The following is a 17,124-nucleotide window of genomic DNA, read 5'->3' as shown; positions in this document are numbered from 1 at the left end:
GGGGGGGGGGGGGCAGGCCGCCCCCCTAATATAATGGTAGGGGAAACACTGCAGTTACTACCGTCAGACTATTCAACCACAAAGGCTTGATTTGTATTTTATATGAACATTCGGTTTGTTTGCATTGACCATTGCATATTCATGGGCTGCAGCTGGGCAGGATCTCAGGCTTCTGCATGTATGCGCATGTACAGGATAATTCCAATTTATCAGGGGGGAATTGTATGCACATTTATACACCAGGTTTGATAAATCAGAATATTTTTTGTGCAGTTTTCTGTTTTTTTCATGTATAATTTGTCATGATGAAATTTATGCAAGGTCAACGCACAAAGTACGTAACACCATCTAAATATGTATAAATACGAAGAAATACACCCTTTTCATGCTTAACCCATATCATTATCACTTAAAAGACTGTCAGTCACAAACTGCAAACCTCTGCATGTATGAAGTTCATGAAATGTGTTCTCCTAATCCCTCTTCCTTTGTTCAGTAACACCCAGTGGTATTGGAAGGAGCTTCATTGAGTGGAACCAAATCTGCCGCGACTGTGGAGGTGTTGGATGTGGGTGCGATGGATACTGCAACATTGCAATGGGGACACGTGCAATAGCCACATTGTGAAAGGATGCTGTCATGCCTGGCTTGTCCGCTCCTCGTGTGTGCCACGCCCCCTGATTACCCACGTGTGCTTCCCTGATCGTCTCCAGCTTTGTCCGATTCCTTTGATTAGTCTTGGTGTATTTAAGTCCTGGTCTGACTTGCTTCCCCTGTCCGTCATTGTGGTTATGGTGTGGTTAAGTGTCTCCTTCTCCCTAGCCCTCAATAAACCCGTCATTGCCCCGATTTCCACTTGCCTTGCCTGTTCCTGACCCGCCTACCCGCACGATCGCACTGCTGCCCGCTTGTGATCGTGACAGATGCAATGTGAGAAAAGTTTTAAAATTATTAAGATTTAATTATTTAAAATGAATATTAATGTTTAAGTTGCAATGTCATGGGAGGGACATTCCGCCCTGTCCCCCCTATTTCTGTTGCCCCCGGTAGCACCCAGTGCTATGTAAGAGCAGTGGCGGTGAATTTATTAAGCAACATAAGTAGCCCCATAGGCTGCCATTTTCTGAGGGGGTGTCAACTTAGCAAACCACAAGTACCACCACCCCCTCAGCAAGCTTCACCCCCCCCCCCCCCCCCCCCCCCCCCCCGACTTGTAGTGGTCTAAAATTAGTTACATTGGATTTGTTTCCAGCAACATATCTGAGTTTGGTATAACACAGCTAAAAGTCTTCATCTTATCAAATACTTTCCCTTCAATGCTGGTGTAAATTAATGGGAAACTAAAATGCTCCCAAACCACCGATTATGACTGCTAGCCGTAACCAACTCACTGCCACAATTAGCATGTTTTCTGTATGAAAAATATACTTGTGAATTTAGGTTCTGCTCATGTCAAAAAATGTATTCATTCATTTTTACTGTGTTTTCCAAACTGAACACCAAATACATGTGCCATTGCAACAGTAGAGATCATCTTGTGCAACCCTGTACTAAATCTTTCTTCTTCCATCCCCAAGTTCAACAGCAGGGAGTTAGCATAACATTCCGTAAAACATTCAGCTGGAATCTGGTTGCTTTGATTTAAAAAAACTCAGCCTATTTCTCATTTAAACGAAGGATCCAGAAGACAATATCAGATAAAAGCAAAGCAATAATAGTTCATGAGCTCAGTGGATGCATCTGATTTCACTGTATATGTTCTGGGATTTTTTTGTATATCATTGTTCAGTTTTATTTAAAAATAGAACTTTCAGGAATAATGTTTAGTATAAAGTTCACAATTGTGAATATGATTTGTACATGGTAAACATGGAAAGGATTTCAACCAAATAACTGCAAAGTTTGAGTCATACTGTTATTACCTAAATAAATCAATTCTGGTCCGTCTACAAATTCATTGGTAGTTTTTAATATTATGGTCGTTTCAGTGCTTGACAGGGTAGAATGTTGCAAGCAATATCCAAGATAACTTGAAACTGGCCCGACTGCAGTGAAGGCCCAACTTCGATCAGCACTGCATATGTGACACATCTTTTTTATTGATATCATGATATAAAGTAATTACAACTGACAAAAAAAGTATTTCTACATTTAAAAACCAATAACGTATTTGTCAGGGGGACGATGGTTTTACATTCCGTTAAAGTGTAAGAGTCAAAAACAGGTTGTAAAAATGAGTGGCTGGATAAGTGGGTAACCTTGCAGTTGGATAGATAAGGCATTGCAAGTTTCATTTTGGACCATATAGAACTGGTGAAAGCACCCACGTTTCAATCGTGAAACATTGAAGCGCCCTTTTAAGATAGCTGCTGGGTCTGCTGCTGCACAGACTGATAGAGCCAACGGAGACATTTTCCATTAATGAACACACCAGCAGTTCTGCAGTCCCCCGAGGTTTAAATGACCGAATAATTTACCTCTTCCCCCTCCCACCGTAGAGCCCTCTCCCCTCTTTAAAATATCGCGAGAATTAGTTGCCCTGGCTGCAGCGCCGCGAGATACTGGTGGAGGTAGAGTGCATGCGATTGTTCGGGTCCCTTTAGATAGGTAGGCTGAGCTGCCTCGGGACGTAAAGAAGGTAAGTACGCAGTCTCTAAACTTCCTTAACTAGAGTCGAACTCATGTTTTTCGGAGGCGTGGGGATCCCGAATTCTAACATTAAAGAACACTGAAAAAGTCAAACTTGTCAGATTCAAATGATTCAGCGTCAGTGTTTACACGTAAGTGCGTGCACACCTTGATGGTAGGGGTGACTGTGTGGATGTCGCGCTCCGCCGTTTCGCGGTGGATGCTGCGCAACCTGGCGCTGGTCCATCTTGCGGCTCGCACGCACCGGTATGTCAGCATCCGGACTGGTGCATCGGACGACCCTCGCTGCGTTTCTAACTCCGGCCGCCGGACAGGCAGGCTGTCGCTCGCGTCACAGTTTACAGTCGCCTTCATTAACTGAATTGCAGCTAGTACTACTGTTGTGACTTTGCAGTCAGCTTGAAACGTTGGCTTGCATTTCCGACAGTGGATTAGTTTAATGGGACACGTTAGTTTTGACAAGCACCGTTAATTAAGAGAAGGCAAATGCAAATTTACTTTACCGGATTATTGCAGCGGTGCATTTTTTCCCTTGTGATCATGCCCATAAAATGCCAAGGACTTACCTCGTTAATGCTGTGGTGAAAGCAGATGAGAGAGTGAGAAATCTGGGTTGGGTTTCCCCGAAACCTTCTTAACGCTACGTCTTTTGTAAGTTCTACCTTAAGTTGTCTCTTAACGCTTCGGCGTGTTTCCGGAAACGTTCTTATTTAAGTATATCTTCCGTAATTTGTTCTTTCGTAAGGTTGGTCTGAGCCTCTCTTAGCTGTCTCTTTTCGCTGTTGTCAGCTCATACTTTGCATTTAAAATGAGACTAACATCTTTAAGGATACAGTTTCATAACCAAACATCCATCCATCCGTCCATCCGTCCATCCATCCATCCATCCGTCCATCCATCCATCCATCCATCCATCCATCCATCCATCCATCCAAACTGCTTATCCTACTGGGTCGCGGGGGGTCCAGAGCCTATCCCGGAAGCAATGGGCACGAGGCAGGGAACAACCCAGGATGGGGGGCCAGCCCATCACAGGGCACACTCACACATGCACTCCTACGGGCAATTTAGCAAGTTCAATCAGCCTCAGCATGTTTTTGGACTGTGGGGGGGGGGGGGAAACCAGAGTACCCGGAGGAAACCCCACGACGACATGGGGAGAACATGCAAACTCCGCACACATGTGACCCAGGCGGAGACTCGAACCCGGGTCCCAGAGGTGTGAGGCAACAGTGCTACCCACTGCACCACCATGCCACCCCCTAACCAAACATCACATAACTAAAAAAATATGTTGTACCATTGCTTGATCAAAGGCATACACACATATTGGTGCAAGCAGGTATTTTATAGAAAACATTAAATGCTGATACTATAATCTGGGGAGGCAGGTTCCTGCACCCAATTGGCAAAAATCATATTTACGATTAGATGATTCAACTTGTTAATTTTGTATTTTATTTTTAGGTCCTCCCCAGTTCTGAGAAATGCAATATTTTCATGGTTTCCTGTAGCGTTTTATTTATAAAGAACACCAGTTTCTCTCATGCAGCTGTCAAGCAATTGCTGCATAGAGGGAATATTCAAGCTCGCTTAAGAAAGGCTGCTAAAGACACTGCAGAGCATATCCTGTCTTGCTGTGAAACTGCTTTTAAATCACATGGTCCATGCAGTCATGTCATTCAATATCAGGTTTATCGTAGGCAGGGGCGTACCTAGAAGTTCTGTCCCCCCCCCCGAAAAAATTTCTCTGTCCAATTTTTCATATAATTTTACATATTCAAGGGCCAAGTGCTTCGGCCGTTGAATCTGTCAGGGCATCCATGATCCTCCGATGCCCCTGTTCACAGAACATTGGACATGGAAAATGATCGATGGTCTAGGATTTCGATAAGACCTCTTTTAAAAATTGTTGTAATGAACTGTGTAAGAGAGTTTGATATTGAGGGGGCAACGTAATTTTAATACAAAGGTCTGTGTATTGGGGGGGAGTAAATTAACGCAAATTAAATATTGGGGGTGGGCATATACTTTGTATGTTAACAGTTAACGGAGGCTGGGGTACTTTGTGACACTATAGTCCTAACAGAGGAGGATTTTTGGTACTTTCTTGAGCATGAGGGGATCCCAGTGAGGCTGGCAATGTGGTGATTTTATTATTATTCTGTCCTGGCAGTTATGCAGTGTGGTTATAAAGCTATTTTAAGCTCCTCCTTGTCTAAGTGTCTCACTGCTATGAAACCTGTGACAGAATTTTATTGACTTTTGTTTTATTTTTTTAAGTAAACTCTGCAGTATAGCTGCAGTATAAATGCCCATGATTGATGGTTGAGGCTCTTAAGTTCCCTGTAGTGAAAGTACATCCAAACGCTCCGCCTTTGTCTAAGTACAGTAAGCCTCAGCTGTGCTTGATAAAGAGGGACACCAGTTTGCCAGCACTCTCTAATGCTAAACTTACACATCTCCTGAGTGAGGCCAGGATGATGCATCAGACCCCTCTCCACCCCCAGGTTGTGCTTCTGTGAGCTGTTACTAGGTAAAGGAGGCATGGGTGGTTGTTTTCTGGTTTAAGGGATGTTTACAAAAATAGAGGTTGTTAAGCACCCCCCCTCATCTCCTCCAAAAATGCACCTGCCCCCCTTTCATGCCAGCCAGCTAGTGTGGCTGAGCTGCCATGAAAAGTGCACGGAAGCCTGGTGTGCATGCCAAATCAGGGCTACGATTGTCATGGAAAAAGCAACGGTGAATAAATTAACATATTGACGATCATCTCCAGTGGCATTTTGGCCGCCTGTTCCCATGCTCATTCCCGGGCAGTGGGGTCTGTGCTTTAGGGGTGGCAGGAATGGGCCCAAACAGGGGGAGGTGGTCTGGGCTTTGGGGGTAGCATTCTCCAGCACTGCAGGTGAACACTGCTGATTGTAGCCGAATGAATAGAAAAGCTGCGACAGTTTAAGTTTATAATAAGTTAATACGCAGGATAATGCTTAGTACCAGTGCTGTTAGGAGTATGTCTGTATCTGTGTTTGACCAGTCCTAGTCCTTATCCCTCAGAGGGCCTCAGCACATTGACTCGGCTCTCTGCAGGTGGACTGTTACGCAGCTGTGGGGCACCCAGAACCTTTAGCTCATATTGTGGTAGCAGTATTGTCAAGGAGCAGCCAACTTTGTGTTTGTGTTTACCAGGCACTGTGAGGGTTCCGTGCATCGCTTCTGGTAACCGTTACTTATTAAAGTTCTTCCAGTAGGTGGTGTGATGCAGATCTATTTACAGTTGAAGATGTTGCAAAAGTCAGTGAGAAAAACCTTGCAGTTTTCGAGCAGTGCGTGTCACTGAGTTGCTGTCTTCTTATGTGAGGGCTAAGTACGGTCTGTTGGCACCTCCAGCATCTATATTTAAGTGGCTGCATCCCCTCTATTAATGTGGCTTGCACATATGGCTCTGGCCCTGAAGCTAGTGATTAACTTATACCTTAAACCCGATAAGAACTTCAGACGTGTTTTGTGTCTCTTGCCTGTTCTCTAACCCCCTTGCCCTGGCTGAGGATGTTTGCCAAAGTCCCCTGAACACTGGGAAGCAGGCCGGTTACAAAGGCCTCATTTGAGCTCTGGAATGGCCTAAAATAGGCCTCACTGGGATCTGAAATAGGCCCGAATCCAAGGTGATGATGAGGACCGGAACCCTAAGCATGGCTAGCTCTTTAGCATGGTGTTTGTTGGCCAATCACCTTTGAGGGGAGATGATTATGTGTTGAAAATGTGTGAGAGAGTGAGCCCTGACCTCCCTGCATCTAGTTTATGCCTTGCAACCAGACTGCATCTAGTTTGGGTGACATGTGACCCAGTTTTTGGAAAATGGGATAAAATGTACATTGTGCCTACGTGAAACGTGAAAGGATGGAAAGAACTGTCTGTTCTGCATATTGGCGCTAATATGAGGCTGTGAAGTACAGATGGCCAATGCTAGGTGCATTTTTGCGTCTCCCAGTCTCCCGGAGCATGAAAAGAGCTGTTGTGAACCTGGATGTGTACATGGCACGACTCCGAACCCCAGCCGGCTATGCTGGAAACACAGCTTCTTGAGGTAAAGAAGAAAGCAGCTCTTCTCTTCTCGCCCCCACAGATTAGAGACTGATGAATGAAAACAGAGTATGAGTCTAGACAGTTCTGCCTGGGACAATGTGGGGAAGTCACTGTGTTAGCTGAAGAACTTGTGAAAGAGGCCAAATCCACAGGATATCATGGCCCCAAGCCTGTGCGCATCCCCCCCCTCAGCCCTCATGTACCCCTCCCCTCCCCTTAATTCGACTGGCTCCATCTCTGCAGCCCGCACACTGCAGGCTGATCTGTAGTAAGTGGCTGCTCCCATCAGTGAAAGGAGGGAGCGCTGCCAGTTGGTATGAAGTTAGTTACCACCAATGGGGGGGGGGGGGGGGGGGGGGGGATGTGCCGGCAAAGACCTCTGAAGCATGCAGCTTCCAATAGTGGTCATTTGTAACATTTTTCATGTTTATAATGTCTATGACGTTCTTTCTGGAAGATGAGTGGATGATCCATTGGGTGAGCTAAATCAAGAGGCTCCATCGGGCTTCCCAAAAACCACCAGCAACCCCACCCCATTTGCTCTGCCCCAGTGCAATATTACACAGAACACAAGATATTGCACTAGGCATATAGATGTAAACAGCTAATCTAAATTTTCCCAGTGCTGACTTCTGCACCAGTCAAGGCCAAAAGGGCTAGAGTGACCCATACTTTTCCTCCAAGAGGCTGAGCGAAGCCTAGCAAGTGTTAAAAAATTACCTCTGTGATCACCCTGTGGGGGAAAAAATGCCATTGACAGGTGGCTTCCAGAAAGCACCTCCTGCTCAGCCCTGTTCAACTGACAGTACATGTGATACAGCCTGAAAGTGTAAGCAGTCCTCTTTGTTTGCAAAGAAATGCCCTTCTCCTTCACTGATCAGAATATTTTACGCGGCCATTTTAGTATTAATACTGCTCCTATGTTACTTAGGTCTTTAATTTTCTAATACAAAATTGTACTTGCAGGATGTTGCAGAGTTCACATTCTGCCTATTTACATAACTTAATAGGTCTCCAAAGAAACTGAATTTCACCATCCCTTTTATAATGACATGCCAGCTCAGGCCCTGTGATGGGCTGGCCCCCCATCCTGGGTTGTTCCCTGCCTCGTGCCCATTGCTTCCGGGATAGGCTCCAGACCCCGCGACCCAGTAGGATAAGCGGTTTGGAAAATGGATGGATGGATGGTTATGAAACTGGATGGATGCCAGCTCAGCTGTACAGGTGTAGTGTCTGCTACAAAACCGTACAGCTCCTGACTATGGCCGCTCGTATATCATTATCTTTTTAAAAAATACTTTTTGGTTTGTCCTGTAACATTCATGACATACAGTATAGTTGAATTTTTCATCTCTTTTAAAATTAAATCAGACTATTACTATTCTGACTGGAATGAGTACATTGTGTGGGGGCAGTGGTGAGGATGGTTAGGGAAGCGCACTTGTAATTGAAAGATTGCAGGTTCGAATCCCCAACCAATAAGGTACCACTGAGGTAACCTGAGCAAGGTGCCGCCCCCAAGCACTGCTCTCCAGGTGCTGAATTAGCTGCCCCCTGCTATGTCATGATGTCACATATGGGTTAAATGCAGTGTGTCATCACTCATCACCAAATTCTACTTCAAAATGTTTCTGGAAATTATTCGATGTTGTGCTGTTTCATCTTTACGTGTCCAGAACTGATCAAACAGAGAAGCATGTTCCTGGAACCGCAATATAATGTTCGAATGTAGAATTAGAAATTTGAATGTAGGACGGAATATAGAGTTTAAAAAAAACACAGGTTCTGGATATGACATATCTGGAACTCCAGTACCAAGAGAATCAAATCACCCTGACAGCTAAAGATGTTTTAATAATGTTAGATATCAGTGTGGGTGATCGTGAAGCTGCTCACTTACAGAGTGGAAATTTGGACATGCTCGGGGAAAGTGGAGAAAGGGCTGGCTTCTGAAATGAACACAAAGATGCTGGTCTCTGAGCATGCTGTGGAGGAGTGTGTCATGGGGCAGTTCTCATGGAGGGTTTTGTTACACAGTTCTTGGGGGGGGGGGGGGGGGGTTTGATGGTGCTTGCTCCATACCCAAATCCATTTCCATCAAAGTTCACCCCACCTTGGTTAACATGGCCGCTTGGTCTGGTTATTTCAGGTAATGGTCACTCCTAAAGTATGAGTCCCCTGGATCAAAAATTTCCATCCAAAATTGGGCTCTCCCACTGGAAGTGATAAAAATATGCTAGTTATACAGCTATCAAATGCAAGAGGAAAACATCTCCCGCTTGTTGAGATCTGGTAACTGTGGATATGAGAAACATTTGTGACAAGAATTTTCAGATTCATTAGGAAGAGGATTGTTGAAACTTAAATACCTTGTATATTTTAAAAACAGCCCACCGCAGGCATCCCACAGGTCTTCGCAGGCCCAGTATAGTGCCTTGGCCTCCTCTGCACTGTTCACCCCACCCCATTGGGGGCACTGTGGGGCGGCCTCTGGGATGCTGGTAAGAGAGCGCGTTGAGTTGGAACCACAAACAGATGGTGCCTTATTAATGGGAGGGTGTCACGTGGTTTCTCTGGGGAGCAGCAGGAGCTGACGCTGATAAGTGCCTCGCTGAGTGTTGTCTGCCCATGTACATGTTTACAAATCACCATCTTGACCCTTGCTGCCACCATATCCCTCCCATTTCCTGGTATGGTGACATGGTGACAAGATAGCTTAAGCAATGTGTGTGCTTTTTATTTGGGGATGATGAAAATTCACACTATGAAAGGGTTTCTCTCTTATTTGCAAAGTGAACTGAGAGAAGCTTTGGTATTATGTATTACAATAGGCGTAAAAATGGGGGGGGGGGGGTGGGGGGGGTTGTTGAAGCCTGAGTCCTGGACAAGGAATGTGGATTCAAGAACAGGAAGGCTGGAAACCTGAGCGACCACATTATTCTCATACTTTAACCGGTCCTGATGACCAGAGGGAGTCTTGGACAACCTGTACTCACAATAAGGTTCCTCTCTCACTTGTCACAGAGGAGATGCCTCAGCTTGTCTCGATGTGACTTGTGGTCCGTTGCTATACCCTGTGCAGTGTCACACCCGTCCTGATCTCCCGCCTCCACACACACAGTGACTCATTAGGGTTTAATTGGGCAACTGTCAAAAAACAGGTGTGTCCAGGAGCACTCATCCAGGCCAAAACAAAAAAGCCTTTGTTGCTATGTGATCCAAGCAACCGACAAAAGTACAAACAAAAGGATTTTAATCTTAGAGCAAAACAAATGTCTCCTGGCCTCTGAATGAATCAGCACCTATTGCAGAAATCAACCACTTTGCCCTAGGCTCTCCTCTTTCGGTAACTTTCATTCCCACTGTTTCTGGAAATGTTTAGGAAAAACGGAATTTAACGAAGTCAAAAGCACATCCTGGTTGGGGCGCAAAGACAACATTCTGAGGGTTCTGCCGGTTTGTCTTCCATTGGGGTTTCTGTGTTCTGCTTTGGCAGTTTAAAAGAACCATTAATTAACTTTGCTGTCATTGCATGTTTTGAATCCCCGTTTTCTATCCGCTTCTTTCCACCATTGCTGCTCAGTTCCTGCTCAGCCAAGGAATACAATGGCAGACAGATCATAATGATTATCACTACTAGATATGCTATATACTAGATGTTTTACTCAAACTACACTGACCAAGACATGATAAACATCACCTTTTGAGAGCTAAAGGTTTGCGTCACAAATTCTTGCGAAGTGTCAGTCATGTGATCACTTGATCACGTGACAGTCGTTTGCTTTGCATATACCCCCTGCAGCATTCCACAATCCAGTTTGTGAGGTGGATGTAAAATGGTGGAAATATGCCAAGGTCTTTTGTTGAGGTACATTTTGTTATGCTGACCTTTCCTCCAGTTACCACAGAGTGACAATTAGGACAAGCGGACTGTGTGAAAATATAAAATAACACATCAGATGTGGATGAGTATTGACCGACACACAGTACATTTTGTTCTTTATTTGAGTATGTTATCTACAGTTTGGTATGTTTCCCATTGAGTTGATTTTGCTTTTTAATCTGTCTATTTTTGTTATTTTCTCCCAAAGTGCTTACGTATGAACTGTGTTTCATCAAGGCCATCCTCTCTGAATTAATCATCTGTAAAGTGCAAATGGTTCCTCTCACAAGGACTGCCAGTGACTGCACTTTGGAGAATATTATCAGTGTAGCAATTAATTTCCAGGCCATATATGATATGATAAGCTGTGGATTTGTGTGCCCTGAAGGAGATGTAGTTATGACTATAAAATCAATTCTACAACTTTTAGAAAAAAAATTCTGGTGTATTCAGACATATCTTTCTGTGGACACGTATTGACAACATGCTGTTGAATGACCCTGTTTTGCTTTAAGGGTAATCTATGGAACATGACTAAGAGACTAAAGGTGGTTGCGCCTGTCTCTTTAAAAGTATAGAAGGACACTGTGGGGGGAGGGGGGTGTGGCTTCCCCAGGAAACAGGTGTGTGCTGAAAGCGATGATGTAATTGCTTTAAACTCACCTGGCAAGAGCGACAGCTCACACTACAGCTGGTGGATCTGATGATTCTCAGGTCATCACGGAGTCTCCTGCCAATCGAAAGCCGACCCCCTTGATATGCGGACTTTGCTTTGCTTGACATCTGTTTTCAAAACCTGTGAATTTAATTTTGTACTTTCTGCTGCGGTCTGGTCCTGGAGCTGAAGGAACCTCAGGTGAAGTGTTTTACACATGTACTGTCTAGGGGATATAAAAATATTTACACCTTTAACATGTACAGGAGCATTGCAAGCAATATGTTATTATAATAATAATAATGATATTATTGTATAAGATATATGGAAGATGTGTGGATGGATTATTTGCCATCCTTTTCAAGGAGGAAATTAATTGCTTTTATTGGTTTTAACTGTAATAATAATATTTCTAGTAATTTTGAATTATATTACCTACCGTACTGCTTTCATTAGCTTCTTGGGGTATCCTGAGCATGTGAGCTGTATTTTAAACTGGATGGTAAGTTCAGTGAGTGTGACATAAGTGGGTTTGGCGAAGTCAAAAAGCATAAAAGATCTCAAGATATTTTGGATGATGTTGAAATAGAGGGGTGATCAAAGCTGGTCTGTCTGCCTGCCATTGTGGCAGAACCGGGTTCCCATTAGTGGCCCCAGACCCACGGTTTCTGTGTTTAGCCACAATCACGTGCTGGGATGAGTTGTGCGTTGTCTGGGAGTGGGCGGGACTCACAAACAGGACATAGTCATGTGAAACCGAGCTGTTTGCTGAGGCAGCAATGCACAATCTGTCTTTTGCATCAGAGTGGTGTCTGAAGGACTTGGTGGAGTTGCACAAACCTACAGGTAGGATCCCATGTCTCTGGGGAAGTCCCCCTGAGGCCAATCTCATATCTCTGCACGAAGCCTCCCCTCCTCTATACCAGGGGCACTGATAATGTGCATTAATCCTTTGCCAGTTGCCAGGCCTAACATGTAGCCCACAGATGTTTGAACTGCTCCTGCTCCAGTTTTGAGGGGTATCTTTGGGGCTTCAATCAAAACATTCACTATGCAGACACTATGCAAGGGATTTTTCTGCTATGTCTGATGTGTCTTATTTCATTCATATTGGCATATGCCCCTCACCAACACCCCCCCCCTTCCCTTCTGGAACAATCCTCAGAAGCTGTTACCTATTTCATCATGATTGTTTCCCTAAGGACCCTGCAGGGAGAATGATGGGTGATCAATATTTTGTACACATCTAGCCCAGCTGATACAAACTTTAAGTGATCCATACACATAAATCATGCGTTGCTGTCCTGGGATTTGGCCCAGATCCAGCCCTCTGAACGGCAAACTGGGCCAGACGGTGAGGGATAATGGACATTGCAGGAATGCTGCAGCTGCTGGCGTCTTGCTACACGTCTTGGGGACACAGCTCAAGTGTTTGCTGCGGATGTATTTTTCAGCCAGCACAAGGATCCTGCTAAAACTTCAATATCATTCGTGTTGGTTATTTGAACTGTGTGTATGTTCTTTAAAAAAAAAACTTCACTTGATGTTTTTTTTTTAAACCATGAACATCAGATGGTTAAAAATTACTAGGACTTCAGAAGCAACTATTCAACTAAATTTTAAAATGATGCATCTTCAGCTGGTAGCTGACTAACAGATTTTGACTACCACATTTATATCAATAAGATAAAATGTTTGTGCAGTGGATTCCTCTGCCTTTTGGGGCAGAAGGACAGACGCTCAGCTGCAGCTGAGAGCAACATCATTGTTAGTGAGAAGGCCTTTGTATTCAAACATTAGCCGTTGTCTTTTCAGATGAACGGATTATTGTAGTAGAGAAGTGTTTTCACTACCCGTTTTAACCCACTGATCAAAATAATTTTTTAAAAAAGCTAGTTAAAAGTATGTAAAGTACAAGTCACTTTTTCCATGTGTTTTCTGCTCTCTGCTTCCCATGTTCAAACCGTGGGCATTTCACAGTTATTTTTGCACCTTATTGATGACTTGTGCTGATTGTTTATTTTATGGCAGCAGACAGACTGGGAGCTACAGAGCTATTGGTGGGAGGGGGTCATCCTGTGTGAATTTCCCAGGGCGTGTCCCTGCAATCTGCTTGATGGGGTCAGTGATTATTGTACCCCTCCCCCCCATTCCCCACACCCCTTCACCACCACCTTCCTATTGGTTTGGTTTCACAGTGGTTGTGAATAATATTAATTATTTCTTAAACTTCCACTAGAGAAAAGCGGTGGTTTTTTTATTGTGCTCCTTGTGGTGGTGGTGGGGGGGGGGGTCTTGATTGGCTCTGCTTTGGGGAGCCAGGCCTGACACTGGCGTACAGATCATATTACTGCTTGTTTGCTTAGCACTTCCCACCTTTCAATGTTCCACAAAGTACCTCTTGATAAGCTCGGTGTTGTTTCCGTAGAGCATGTTTTTCTAAGTTCTTTTTCTGCTTGTTACAGATTGTCCCTTCCCCACAATATTAGGTTCCAGAATTTTTTTACTGTCAGTATAAAGTATAAATGTTTATTGCCTGCTGGGACATAGGTACCACTTCCTCCACAATGCATCGCTCTGGTGACACGCTTGCTTCTTGCAATAGTTAGTCCTGCCAATGTACCAGATAGTTAGTAACACCAGTGCTTTGAGAATGCCACCTATTTAACCAGGTCCCATACTCATAGTGTCTCTCATCCTCCTGCCTCTCCATTGGTTTTCATGGTAATGAATAAAAGCTGCTGATCATGTGGGAAAACAGCAGCCCACCCCTGCACTTCACCTGAATGTGCTCCATTTGGTAATGCGTTAGTGATGTGCCTTCAGAGTTGCAGATTATTAAAACCTTGGCCAGTGAGCAAGATTCACTGGGCCAGGCCAGGAGGCGGGGTGTAATCGCTCTACTCAGAGCACAAAACATTAGTCTTTTTGCCGTTGCCAGCCTTTCTTCTCGGGCTTTCCCCATCGTTGTCCTGAATGATGAGAACGTGTTGGTTGACAGCCCCAGCTAGGATATTTAATTTTACAAAAGGCACCTGGGACTCGAGGCTCATTTATGAGTAGCCCCCTCTGCTTGCGTAGCCCCAAACTGAAGTGCAGTACGACACTGTGATATTCAAAAATTGGAGGGACAAGCAGCCCAGAGCACTTTCCATCTTGGTCTCTCCTGTGCAGGATGCTTTCAGAGATGGTCCATCACAATTTAGCTGGCTTTGTAATATTGCTGACCACAAGTCTAATTTATAGACCATGGAACACCCATGTTAATTGCACTGACTGTCATGTTGTTATTTGGCGAGTCATTAAGTACATAGTGTAGTCCTTATTTACATAGGATAATGATTGTATTAGTCATATCTGTGTGGTTGAGTCACACCTAATGTTGTGCCAAGTACAGGGTGTGTGCTAGGTCTCATCAGCCTTATGCATCACCTGTCATATTCAGATTTTTTTCTACCTTTTAATTTATTAATTTTCCTGGGAATTAATCATAGGACAGTGGTCCCTGTGATGATTATCTATTTTGAGATACAGGGGGTAGCAACCTTCTGTTTTGTTTCCAGCTTGACTTAGGGGAGGGGACGAGTACCTCAGGATTGCCAGTTTTGGTCAACTGGCTGGCATGAGATTTACACGTGCATTTACATGTATGCTACAGATTTATTTCCTTGTAAATAGTCTGTAATGTTTCCAAACTACCCCAACGGTTTGACGCTTTTGATGTAGCTAATTTTAGGTTTATAATGGAATAATACAGATTTGCTGTAAGACTTCCTGCGCGAGCATGAGAGTCGGAAAGCTTGAGTGTCACGCCAGATGCGTTAAAGTTGACAACCCTGGTACCTACAGCATGAGTTGCGCAGCGTGGAGGGGTTAAAGAGTGCCTGAGTTTACGCAAATTGCGTAATCGCTGCGTGAATATTTCGGACAACTCGTAATGCGCGTGATTAATTGTTTTGCCATTGCTTTCCGCTCTTGGGTGTAATTCACAGGCGGCTGCTTATGAAATACAATTTGGAAATGCATTATCTAACAAGGCTGTGTGTTTAACTTACTTTAATGGTGAGTGTCGTACCACACGATTCTCAGCCAGTAAACTCTTACCGACCGGACTTGTGTATGGCAACAACAAAAAGCGTGGAGCTCACCAAATATGTATAAATAGCCCCTTGTTCCTGCAGCGGTGCCAGCGCAGGCGTGTTTAGCCAGCTGAGCAATGTAAAAGGTAGTTTTATAAAGGGCTACGGTGTTTTATTATACCTAACGGCGATTGTGTAAAGCATTGTTTAGCAAGATTTCCGGCGGTTAAGGAACTGCAGGTAGAAAATGCACACGGAGGGCGCATAGTTTACCTGTCAGTTTTATAACTCTGCTGGGAAGTCCAGTCTCCAGAGAGGCTGGCAAGTATACAAGACCCCCCTACTCGTCGTGGTTGATTTGGAAAGCCCCGCCCCCATCTTCGAGTGTTGGCTTTGTTTCGGGCTGCAGGTAACGGCGCTGCCCCTCCCCCAGCCAGGCCCGGTTCAGTCCTCTCTTTTTCCCTCCCTCCCAAGGAGGCATTATTATGGCTTCACTGCGCCCAGTAATTAGGTTGGGGGTGTTTTGTTCCGGGGCCGGGACGCAAAAGCTGACGCAAACACTTCGTAACTTTTAAGACGAGGCAGCACTGATACGGATGCCTTTTCTTACCTGAAGGCAGGATGCTTGAACTGGCTGATCATATAAAAGGATTGCAGCGTGTAAACTTCAGATACGGATGAAGAAAAATGTGTACTTTTTGAACAGGGAACACTGCGACTGGATGTACCACATAATAGTAAGTGTACCGTTAGCTAAATAATCGCGAACTTGGGAGCGCCTGTGTTTGACAAGATACGGCGAATTTTTAAAAAAACAAATGATTATATAGCTGATTTTTGGAACAATATATCCTTGTATTTAAATTTTAAGTATGCCATCCGGGAAGCAAAGCCTGATACACACCAGTTACTGTCTATCTCTTTATTTAAAGTGCATGAAGAGGAACTGAGTTCTCGTTCTCTCTCTCTCTCTCTCTCTCTCTCTCTCTCTCTCTCTCTCTCTCATACACACACACACACACACACACACACATATATTCTACACACTCTCCCCCGTATTCATTGGGGATTTTAAGTGCAGATTGCACGTGGTGCCATGTTTGTTGCTGTGTGTGTGTGTGTGTGTGTGTGTGTGTGTGTGTGTGTGTGTGTGTGTGTGTGTGTGTGTGTGTGTGTGTGCGGGGGGGCACAGGAATCTTTTCATAAATAAAATACTTATTTTCTATCACCTAATGATATCTTAAATACTGGTAATTGGATACTCCCTAGCTGAACGTGGTGTAATGATCATTCATAATGATCATAACAAGGAAGAAACCGTTAAAAACAACTGTTTTTGAAATTCTTATTCTAATATAATAGTATAATATATTTTTGTGCCCCATCAAGCAGAGTGTTACAATTTACACAATAAATATATGGATATTTGTATTTACTTCTTTCAAGTGTGAAACAACACAGTTGTAGAATTAGGAACTGCTCAGTAGTACCATAATCACTATGTACCCATCAGTAGTGTTTGCAAGATACATGTGTTAGGGATATATCGAGGTATGATCCTAACTACATATTATATATATTAATTTCATACTATAATGTGACAGATTGCTAAAGTATGATACAGGGCATCACTCGCCACCACAAAGCTACTTGTAAGGAATGTAGTGTAACTGAACCTATAATTCAATTACTCTCTTTACAGTGGGCACTGAAAACAGTGCCTTTTATATACAGTTTATTACGGGCCAAAGTACACAAGGTCATAAATTTAAGGG

At 44.0% G+C, this 17,124-nt stretch overlaps 1 protein-coding gene across 4 annotated transcripts in view; it reads left to right on the top strand.

Moving 5' to 3' along the window:
- The first annotated feature begins 2,552 nt into the window (after positions 1-2,552).
- Positions 2,553-17,124, top strand: part of LOC125738741 (inactive ubiquitin carboxyl-terminal hydrolase 54-like) — a 65,691-nt gene continuing 51,119 nt past the window's right edge. Inside the window, exons 1-2 of one of the 4 annotated variants that reach the window (XM_049008002.1) lie at positions 11,258-11,471; positions 12,075-12,116. The gene's annotated coding sequence lies outside the window, so the exon portion shown is untranslated. Of the gene's footprint in view, positions 2,639-11,257; positions 11,472-12,074; positions 16,087-17,124 lie in introns of those variants that run through there. The other 3 variants (XM_049008001.1, XM_049007999.1, XM_049008000.1) reach the window with 3 other exon arrangements.

The sequence above is a fragment of the Brienomyrus brachyistius genome, chromosome 3 (genome assembly GCF_023856365.1).
Source record: "Brienomyrus brachyistius isolate T26 chromosome 3, BBRACH_0.4, whole genome shotgun sequence".
Classification (NCBI taxonomy): Eukaryota; Metazoa; Chordata; class Actinopteri; order Osteoglossiformes; family Mormyridae; genus Brienomyrus; species Brienomyrus brachyistius.
Note: the sequence above shows the minus strand (reverse complement) of the source record. Positions and strands in the feature narration are given on the sequence as shown.